Raw genomic sequence first — 11,530 nt, forward strand, 5'->3', positions numbered from 1 at the left:
GCAAGTAGTTACTGTTATGTAGTCAGCAGTCTAGTAGTTGGGGGTGGAGCCAGCTGGGGTTGAGGGGAAGAGGAGGAGCGTAGGGGGATAGAGTTAGTTAGAGTAGGGACAGGGACACTGAAGGAGGTACCTAATAAAGCTCCTACAAATATATATATACACTTGTCTGTCATCTTTGAGCATAGACACGACAACTGGCGACGAGGGTGGGATTGGTGGGCCTACCACCCACAGAACCCTGCAGGAGTGTCCTGTCCCGAGCAGCGTCCAGAAAGTGAAGCGTCGTTGTGCAGAGTGCAGCTGCCGCCTGATGTGAGAGGCCAGCAGCAGGTGACCCTATTCCCCAGTCAGGCGACTGTGAGGGAGCCCAGAGGAGCCGAGGTAACGAGCGCCGAGACGCTCGAGGAAAGAAGAACTTGTTCGCGCCAAAACGCGACTCACGCCTAATGCGTGCAAGTTGGCACGCACTGAAGAAGCAGAAGTCGGGAGCCCACTCCGACTCTGCCTGCCACTCACAGCAACTCGGGATTGCCCTGACAGTGAGCGCTGTCCCTGGAAGGCCTGCTGACCCGTGCCAGTGAGCGTGGTGAAAACAGAGCTCAAGTGCCACACGACATCGTGGTCTCACCCCGATGCGTGAGATTCGGCACAGTGTCGCCGAGTGAGCGCGAGAGTCCAAGAAGCAAGGTGGGAGCCCACCCCAACCCTACCTGAACGTAGCGGCGGTGGCACAAGGTGTGGAGACCTGGAGAAGTACTGCTGTCCCTGAGATCGGCGGCCGGTGAGTCCCGATTGAATCGGTCCTGGTTCGAATGAGCAGAGAGAAAGTCTCGTGTGTAGTGAGACTTCAGCAACGGCGGCCATTTTGAGGTCAGGCAGCCATAAGGACAGACCCCTTGTGCAGTGTGGGGGCGGCCATTTTAGGGTCAGGCGTGTCAAGTGGCAAGCAAGAAATGACACACACAGACTACAAAGAAGCAAAACAAGCCTGAAACAACACAAGAAGTCAGTGCTAAACAAGCACGAGCAGCTGCAACAACATAAACAAGCACGAGTAAAGTTAAATAACATTGACTAAAGACAATAGTAATTGATTGACCAGAGCACCTGTGAACAGGAAGTGACAGGCCAATTAGAGTCAGAGAAAAGGGTGAGAAACACGTGATATCACGATGGTGACTCCGAATACATCCCCGCAGCGAAATGAAGTCAAGCCAATTATCACAGGTGTATCACATCTGTGGCCCCCGGAACCTTTGACACGGACCACGGGAGGAAGCATGGGCCCTAGGTGGCAAGAATGGCTTGAAGATTTCGAAGACTACATTAAAGGGTCCAAGGTAACAGTTGATGAAGAAAAATTGATTGCCCTCTGCAACCTAGCAGGTCGAGAAATAAGCAAGATAATCAAAGATCTTCCCCCTGCAGATGTTGGAACATATGACAAGGCGCATGAGGCCTTGAACAAAAAATTCCTCCATAAAAGAAATGTTGATTATGAACGTCACTCGTTTCATCAAGCACGCCAAGGAAAGGACGAAGCAATGAGTGCGTTCATCACCCGACTGCGGCGACTATCGAGACACTGTGAATTTGACAACTTCTCAACCGATGCCGCCATAAAATCACAAATCATAGACGGATGCCACTCGGAAACCCTCAGGAGGCAGCTACTAAGGAAACCCCATGAACTAGATGACATTGAAGAAATGACTCGCGTCTACGACCAGGCCGAGGAACATGCCACCAGCATTGAAACGGGACGCAACGTAAGTCATGAACAAGCGCGTCGTGTCCAAGCCAGCGGCAGCAGCCGACGAAACTCGAAGGAAAAGCAATGGAGACCCAAACCGTCATCTCGTCAAAGGCACACTGAGCACAGGAGACGAGACACTGGGCGAAGAGAAAAAAGACCGGAGAAGACGAGAAGATGTTATAGGTGTGGATATGATTATCCACATGCAGATGCCTGCCCTGCCATGGGTCAGCGTTGTAGGAGATGTGGGCGGACGAACCACTACGAAGCGATGTGTGGGGACTATCACAAGGAGAGGCGAAGCGAACCGACGAGGTCATCTCGTTCCAACACCAGAAAACACCACATAAGGACCGTACAAGGCAAATCTACATTGTCCTCAGGCTCGTCACACTCCAGCCGAGAGTCACGCAGATCTCGATGGGAGCGGAGATCACTATCCAGAGACTCCAGAACATCATCCAGAGACTCCGAGTACACAGTGGAGTACGTGAATATGATCGCAGATCCCGACCAGCTCAAGAAATACCCACGCCTGGATATAAAAGTAGGGAACCATGATACCAAATTCGTGCTGGACAGCGGGGCTTCGCTAAACTACATCCCGGTCACGGAATATGAGAGAATGAATCCTAAGCCACCACTCACTTACGCACCGGTACGAGTTTTCACTTGGATGGCTAAGAAGCCACTCCCTTGCATAGGAACATTTCCAACAACACTCAAACACGACACTGTGACCATACCAGCGGTCATACATGTCATCAAAGGCCCTGAGGCGGATTGCTTACTCAGTCTCCCAACTGCAGAGCGTCTCCGCCTCGTTGAGATCCTATTTAAGGTCAGTGATGGCATGACATTGCCAGCAAGTTTCCCAGGCTGTTTCAGGGGCTAGGGAAAATGAAGGGATGCCAAATCCATCTGCACATCAATGAACAGATCAGACCTGTGGCACAGCACCCTCGACGTGTACCATTTCATCTACAAAAAGCTGTGGAGGATGAACTCCAAGACCTCCTATAAGCAGACATTACTGAACGGACGGATGGTCCAACTCCATGGGTGTCGCCAATGGTCATCGTACCAAAGAAGGGCACCCCCAGCAAGGTGAGGCTGTGTGTCGACATGCGACTACCCAACACGGCAATAGAAAGGGAGCGCCACCCTGGGCCGCATCTAAGCGACATGATTTCTGCTTTGAATGGGGCGAGGGTGTTCTCGAAGCTGGATTTAAACAAAGGCTACCACCAGCTGGAGTTGGACGCCAAGTCCCGCTACATTACGACATTTGCGACTCACTTGGGACTTTTCAGATACAAGCGACTGAGTTTTGGCGTATCCTCGGCCGCGGAAATTTTTCAGGAGGCAATCCGTCAAATCATTCAGCACATCCCTAACACGCTAAACTACAGCGACGATATCCTTGTGTATGGCTCAGAAGTTCGTGAACACGACATGGCCCTGGATCGCGTCTGTCACGCCCTGCTGGACGCCAACCTGACGTTGAATAAAGTTAAGTGTGAGTTCCACCAGTCCACTTTGAAATTCTTTGGTCACATCTTTTCAGGTGCAGGGATGAAACCTGATCCGGATAAGATAGCCACTTTGAACAACACCAAGAGCCCACAAGATGTCAGTGAATTGAGATCGTTTCTAGGGATGGCCAGCTATTGTGCCCGTTACATCAGAGACTATGCGACCATCAGCCATCTCACGAAACAAGGCCAATTGTTTGACTGGACGCCCCAGTGTGAACGAGCATTCAGAGAGATCAAGCTGGCGGTGGAGTCCGACGACAACCTCTCATACTTTAATCCTCGACGAAAAACTGAAATTACTGTGGATGCCAGCCCTGTGGGGTTAGGGGCGATTCTGGCACAATATGACAATGACTCTGACCAGAGACGCATCGTTGCCTATGCCAGTCGCAGTCTGTCTGAGCCCGAAAAGGCTTATTCACAACCTGAAAAGGAGAGCCTTGCGGTAGTGTGGGCATGTGAACATTTTCATGTTTTTATCTACGGCAAGCACTTTACCCTGATCACCGATCATCAGGCATTAGTCACTATCTACGGCAACCCTAGATCCAAAATGCCTCCGAGGATTGAGAGATGGGGCCTGAGACTCCAGGAATATACTTTCACTATTGTCCACAAACCCGGGAAGGCGGAGTACCCGGCTGACTACATGTCACGTCACCCTCACGCATCGTAGGACTCCAAGCCCTCCATTGCTAAGGAGTACATCCACTTCGTGGCTGATCAAGCACTGCTACCTGCCATTCCAATGGAAGCCATCCGAGAGTCCACGGCGCAAGACGTCGTCTTGCAGAAAGTACTACGTCGGATTCAGACCAACCGGTGGAGACATGATTCGAAAGGAGACGACAATGATCCGGCTGTCAAGCAGGAAATGCAAGTATTCCGACACGTCTGTGATGAACTGTCCGTCACCATGGATGGAGTGATATTGCGAGGTCAGCGGATTGTTGTTCCTGGTCAACTACGACAAGGCGTCATCAACCTTGCTCATGAAGGTCACAGAGGAGTAGTGTCAACAAAACGAGCCCTCCGGGAACGAGTGTGGTTTCCCCTCCTCGACCAGATGGTGGAGTCTAGTCTGGAGGATTGCCATCTATGCCAGCTGACCAGCAAAGGGGATCCACCGGCCTCATTACAAATGACCACCCTACCCAACGGAGTGTGGCAAGAACTTGCCATGGATTTCTATGGACCACTAAAATCCGGAAAATACGTGGTAGCCATAATTGATGAATACTCACGATTTCCCATCGCGCAATTCGTGCCATCCACAAGTGCCTCTAGCACTCTCAAAGTGCTAGATGAAGTGTTTGCAGCATGGGGTGTCCCCAGAGAGGTGAAAACGGACAACGGACCTCCGTTCAATGGGCACGAGTTCAGTGCGTTTGCAAAGCACCTGGACTTTAAACACAGGAGAGTTACACCCCTCTGGCCACAAGCAAATGGCACCATTGAAAGATTCATGGCCATGCTTAAAAAGACATTTCAACAAGCCACTGCCGAAAAGAAGGACCTGCAAGCATTCCTCAATGAGGTCCTTAGAGCATATAGAACAACTCCTCACTCAACCACCGGAAAGTGTCCTGCCATACTGATGCAGGGACGTCCCATGAGAAATCGCATCCCAACCTGGGAGGGGGCCTTGCGGGCAGTGTCACCACTCCGCAGCCATCAAGAGATGATGGCAACTGATAGTTGTAACAAGGACAAAATGAAATCATATGCAGATGCCAAGAGGAGGGCGAGATCTCCATCTCTGCATGAAGGAGATTACGTCATCGTCAAACAAGACCAACAAAGAAAGACTGACTGTCGTTTCCGAGATGAACCTTTGCTGGTCACCCAACAGAAGGGCACCATGCTAACGGCGGAATCTGATCAACGACGAATTACCAGAAATGTATCGCATTTTAAGAAATGCCCTCAGGACATGAAAGGAACTTTAACGAACGCAACTGGGGCACCTGCCCCTGAAGAGTCTGACCGAAAAGACTCATTGAAGAAATCTGATCTGGCACGTTGCTCTGTTATTTTGTTAAGAAAGGGGGAGATGATATGTAGTCAGCAGTCTAGTAGTTGGGGGGTGGAGCCAGCTGGGGTTGAGGGGAAGAGGAGGAGCGTAGGGGGATAGAGTTAGTTAGAGTAGGGACAGGGACACTGAAGGAGGTACCTAATAAAGCTCCTACAAATATATATATATACTTGTCTGTCATCTTTGAGCATAGACACGACAGTTACCTGCCTACGTTTTATCATTGGCAGGCCATTCTGCGACCCCCTTGCTGAGGGGCATTTTGTGATACAACCCAGCCCTACATAGGTCGCATCGTAAAATGACAGAAAGGTCACAAATTGTTGCTGCGCAAGTTGTATTTACTATTTATGACCTGACTGTAGGTTTGTTGTGTTGCATTAGGGCTTCCATTGTGTGGCAGCGGCTGCAAACCTGGGTTTAAAACATTACAGTAGCAAAATTATATATATAAACTGCCACTCAAATTGTCTCACAGGAAAGGCGCACAGAAGCACACTGGAAACAAAGAACTATCTCATACGAGTAAACAAAACGTGTCAACTACGACATCCATGTTACCCGTGCTCTAGATACTGAAACTGCCATGGGACGAGCACAGGTGGTGCACGTATTTTTTTTTACATGAGGACACGTGAGGGGGCAACGCTCAAACGCCCTGATAGGCGACGTGCCTGAACCAGACAGGGGATTCTACAAGGTGAGACTTACCTCACGTCTCAATGCAGCTTTTAAAATTTCTCAGCCTTGCTTCAAGTCTACAGCGCTTTAAAAACTGGAGGCAGCGAGAGCCAATCGCAAACCTAGTTTGCGCTGATTGACTGGAGAGGGGGTGGGCGAAGGCGGACCTGGGCTGGCGTTTCTGCTCTGTAAAACTTCCGATTGGTTATGAAGAGAAGGACCGCCCAGGATGAGGTGCTCTAATTCGACCCGGAAGTACTAGGGTGGCGTTTCCATTCGCACGTGGGTGTTTGTGGTCTGTGTCACAGTTCCTTCTAAAGCTGGAAATAGCCGAGCCGAAATAGTAGTGTCTAGCACCGCTTCAAGGGGATGTTACATACGAGCACGATGTCACTGTCTCCTACTGCTCTTAGAAACGTGCTAAAGAAGACGACATGAAATCCCGTCGTTTGAGTACTTCGCATGATTGAATGCGCTCTCTGCTCTTTAATTTGTTTTATTTCCCCAGGTCTGTTATTTTCCAACCACTTATACCAGCTGCGTTCGCATTGCGCAGTGGAATCCATATGCATTTGTAGAGCGGGGACCCGAAGGGTATGCGGGCGCTGCGGTGGGGTGCGACGTCTCCATCGAAAAGCCAGGTCCTGAGGAAATTGTGGGAAGAAACGAGCAGGAAAAAGGCAAAACCGGGCAGAAAAGGCCAAGCAGAGGGCCGATAAAGGCAAAACATATAGGGTAACCAACTGGCATGGGTGGAAATTCAGGAGCGTGAGCGTAAACATTCAGAACAATGGGTCAGAATTCAGGGTAACAATTCGGGACAAAAGGTACTTTTTACAAACGCATGAGAGAAGGTAGCGCAATAGTATATACTTAGTGCTGCCATTTTTATGGTATTTATGTTTTCAACATTTCCATCAGTATTTATCCATCTTCATTTTTGTGGCCATCTTATTGGTATTTATCCATATTTATTTTGTTTTGTGAATAAATAGTCATTAAACGGTATATTTCCACATTTATTTAAGTCTTAGAAGTGCACTCATATGTAGATTCCTGTTGCGTTTTATGGTATAATATGCCTTTAGAAATCTCATCCTGTTTTTTTTTCATTTTCCATGCTGTCTTGTTTGCTCAGCTTTTGCCTAGAATTCATGATAGACCGCATGGAGATTCTCTTACAAGAAGCAAAATTTCAGTATTTTTCCGCTTTTGAAAGTTAATACAGACCGAAACACATCGTTTTCTGACTGTATGTATCTGTAAAAATCGGTGAAAACTGAGCCTTTTATATAATTAAGTAAATAGACAACCAACAGAAGTAGAAGTCAAAATACGTTTTTATAACGGGTTGAGACAATCGTGCACTTAATGGATTTTCGGTATGCGTGCACCTTGATATACTGTGCAGGTCTTTTTGTGGGATTTCATATAATCACAATCTATTAATGTGTTTACTGCACTGGGTTGTCCAGGCTGATATTTTGTTTACAGTTCATGGTCCTGAGCAGGCATGTTTGGTGGGAGTTGTTGGGAGGTTTGGGTTGACCTTGTCACCATCCTCTCATATCGGAGTGCCATTGTGAGCTGTAATAAAGGCAGGGGAAACCCAATTAACCCTTGTAGGCTTGGGCACAGGATAGTTAAGGTCAAGGAGTGCTACAAGGGACTTGATTCTGGAAACAAATCTACTCAGTTTGGAGTCGTATTTAGATTATCGCACTCCAGTGTATCAACAAAATATCACAAATCTAAGAAGATAAAACAATTGAATAAATCACTGGAAGGAAAAAGATACACGGAAAAAATAAAAATGTATTCAAAAGAAATGTTATAAATTTTGGTAATGCAATTTGCAGATAGACATATGGGGAGACATATGAAACAATGAATTTGAGCAAAAAAAGTTATGAACAGAGTATGAGCAACATAAACACTTCAGTTCAAAACTAAACATCAACTCCTAACAAATAAGACAAACAACCAGCAAAATTAATCAACAATGGTTGTGTGCTCGTGCCAAAGCCACGTTGATGGGGATGTCGACGTTTCGGTCTATGGTGCTGCCGTCATGTAGACCATCATCAGGACCAAACAATTCATTGCTGGTGAAATACCCCCTGAAAGTTCACACTTCAAACCTTCTCTTTTAATTGAGAAGTGGCAGTCGGAGTGGCCAGGAAGTGGATCTGAATTATTGCGTGTTAAAAAGACACTGTGATGTATCCCGCTAAACTTTACCTGTCTTCGGTCGAGATATCAAGATTTACTGAACCATTCGAAATTCAGTTTCACTTGGCATCCAATTTAGGACGACTCTAATTTAGCGGGATACATCACAGTGTCTTTTTAACACGCAATAATTCAGATCCACTTCCTGGCCCCTCCGACTGCCACTTCTCAATTAAAAGAGAAGGTTTGAAGTGTGAACTTTCAGGGGGTATTTCACCAGCAATGAATTGTTTGGTCCTGATGATGGTCTACATGACTGCAGCACCATAGACCAAAACGTCGACATCCCCATCATCAACGTTGCTTTGGCACGAGCACACAACCATTGTTGATTAATTTTGCTGGTTGTTTGTCTTATTTGTTAGGAGTTGATGTTTAGTTTTGAACTGAAGTGTTTATGTTGCTCATACCTCTGTTCATAACTTTTTTTTGCTCAAATTCATTGTTTCATATGTCTCCCCATATGTCTATCTGCAAATTGCATTACCAAAATTTATAACATTTCTTTTGAATACATTTTTATTTTTTCCGTGTATCTTTTTCCTTCCAGTGATTTATTCAATTGTTTTATCTTCTTAGATTTGTGATCTTTTGTTGATACACTGTAGTGCGATAATCTAAATACGACTCCAAACTGAGTAGATTTGTTTCCAGAATCAAGTCCCTTGTAGTACTCATTGTGAGCTGTAAAGCAGCACACATAGAATGTAGTTATTTGGGATTTGCAGTGCTGTACTAGAGTGCAGTCCTCCAAGTGGCCACTTTGTGTGTCAGATTGCTTCAGGTATTCCATGCCTGTGCAGCTGGTGATGACTGGTTTAGGGGCTGGTACAGTACTGAGTGATGACCTGATCCATAGAGGACATATCTTGTGTGAGGGTAAGAGCATTAAAGCAGGACAAGGGAGTTAATCATCAGTCTGCATGAGCTATAATTAGCCGCAGACTGCTGAGTGTTATGGTATTTTTGTGGACCAGAACAATTAGATAGGAGTTAACATTGCTATATAATGCCCTGGCTAGCCATATATCAGCCCTCCTTATTTTACCTGTTTATGGTAAATAATATACTGGTTTGGCCACTTTGATTCTGTGAGCTGTAAACTGCAGATTCTCACTGATGCACAGAAGTGTGCTTCAGACAAGAAACTATACATTGAGGCATTATTGTAGGTCAGAAGGAATCACTGTCTTTTAGAACATTTTCCATTAAAATGGCAGTAAAATGCCAACATGCAGTTTTCTGATAACACTATATAGCGCACAAACAATAATGTGTGGAAATGTGGTTTCAGCAAATATGTATCATTTCAACATCACCAAGTAAAGTGCCTTGATCGTTTCAAACCTGTTAAAACTCTGTTCCCAGCAGACCTCTGAATTACAAACCGGTGATCCATTTGTAGTTTCCTAATTGCTGATATGTTTTGAAACATTTACACAATTCATTTACAGGTATTTAAAAGTAGTTGTGAGTTACAAAAAAACTGATCGCTTACAGCCTTAATTTTCACACGCCCCTTACCACCACAAGACTGCCATTAGTCCACTTTACTATTCTGTCTGACTGCAAAGTTAAAGAATTTTCTTAACGCCAATCCACATGTTAAAGGCATACGAAAGTAATTTGCCACATGATACTGCCTGACGTTTGCCCTCTATTGTTGAACACATAGCACTTGTGACAAGCTGGAATTTTTTTTAAAGGTATCTTTATTGCCCATTCATCTTCTCAACTAACTCATGATAAGGCTGAGATGAATGTGTGATAGTTTGTTAGACGTTGTGGGCTTGGTCTTAGGCTGGTTGTGCAAGGGTGTGAAGTTGGTATATTTAGGGTGTTCTTGTGGTTGGTGCTGTAGAGTAGATCCATGGTGTTCTGTTGCTCATTATCTCATTCATTCTGTTAAAGAGAAACATTTTGCTATTATAAGTGCCCAATTATTTGACGCAGAAAGGGTGAAAGCGGTATTGATACACATATTCTACAACGCAACTCGGTGAATAAAGTACATGGTGGCAGAGGTGGACTTACTGGATAACGTTTATATGCCTCTGTAAATAAATTATCTTGGCTTGTCTCGAGTGGGCCTACGGGTGAATCAGAATTTTGGCATTGTGTGTTAAGGGCATTTACCCACCACCACCTAGAATGTGAGGGGTGAATTTCTAATGTGCTTCATATGTACAATTTAAACATTCAGACACTTTATTTCCAAATTGTATAACGTTCCTCCTACTATTCAATCATGTTTGAAGGGGAAGGTAGAGTAGTTTAGACCTCAGGAGATTAACACAGACACTGCAAGTTATTTTGATGTGAAAGATGGTTAAGGCATCTGTGTTCTAGGATATGTCTTCAGATAACAATGAGTTTAAGAGGGCTTTCATCAATGACACTTGATACACCACTTAAGGTTGGACGTTCTCAGATGGGGGAGACAGTCAGTCCCCACAGGATATTGCAGCTTGGATTAGGAAATTTTGCGGCACAATATTGCATTTTTTGTGGCATTTTTGCGGCATTTTATATAAGTGACATTTAATGATTATGTCTTTATAAAAGGGAATTGCAGGAAAAAGCTATGAAGGAAGATAGAGAAAGGCCCATGAGAATTCCATTAGATACTAGTGGTGCTGACAACTACTGTCAATGGAGAACAAGCACTGGCGTTGCCAATAGGTTTTGCATTTGGAAAGTTGGAGCTATTGGTTTTGTAAATGACATTTTATATTTATATATTGTTATTGACAATGCCAATAACGATTTATAAATATAAAATGTCATTTACAAAACCAATAGCTCCAACTTTCCTACTGCGAGACCTATTGGCAACGCCAGTGCTTGTTTTTGGGACTTTTCTCGCAGCGCTGCTTGTTCTAGTGAAGTGGATAATAAACAAACCAGTAGACCGTCAGGTTTGCGGGGCTTCTCATCCAACATATGGATATCCAACAGAACCTGCTACATATCTGTAGCAGGTTATGTGCTTCTTAAAGATTTCAACCTCATGCAGAGTTTAATGCGTCCCTGCTTTGTCAATTTGAACAGTGTCTCAAACGTTGTTCAACAAAATCAAGAGTGGTTCTTAGCAATTAATTTCTGCTGTCAATAGTGTTCTCAAACCGGTGGAGCCACAACAGAAGACAAGCATTGGCCGCGCGGCTGGACCGCAAAGGAATAATTTTAAAAACAAGCATGGGATGAATAAATGCAAGAAATGATAACAAGCACACACGAGCAGAGGCAGGCCAACATCAAGCAACACTGATGGGGGTGGGGCACTGA

General features: G+C 45.4%; 1 protein-coding gene across 1 annotated transcript in view; it reads right to left on the bottom strand.

Annotated features, from left to right (window-relative positions):
* PRMT3 (protein arginine methyltransferase 3) overlaps window positions 1-6,139 on the bottom strand; it is a 919,521-nt gene extending 913,382 nt beyond the window's left edge. The window contains exon 1 of the mRNA XM_078684663.1: window positions 6,041-6,139. The gene's annotated coding sequence lies outside the window, so the exon portion shown is untranslated. The remainder of the gene's footprint in view (window positions 1-6,040) is intronic.
* Window positions 6,140-11,530: the final 5,391 nt, after the last annotated feature.

This window comes from Lissotriton helveticus, chromosome 3_2, assembly GCF_964261635.1.
Source record: "Lissotriton helveticus chromosome 3_2, aLisHel1.1, whole genome shotgun sequence".
Lineage (NCBI taxonomy): Eukaryota > Metazoa > Chordata > Amphibia > Caudata > Salamandridae > Lissotriton > Lissotriton helveticus.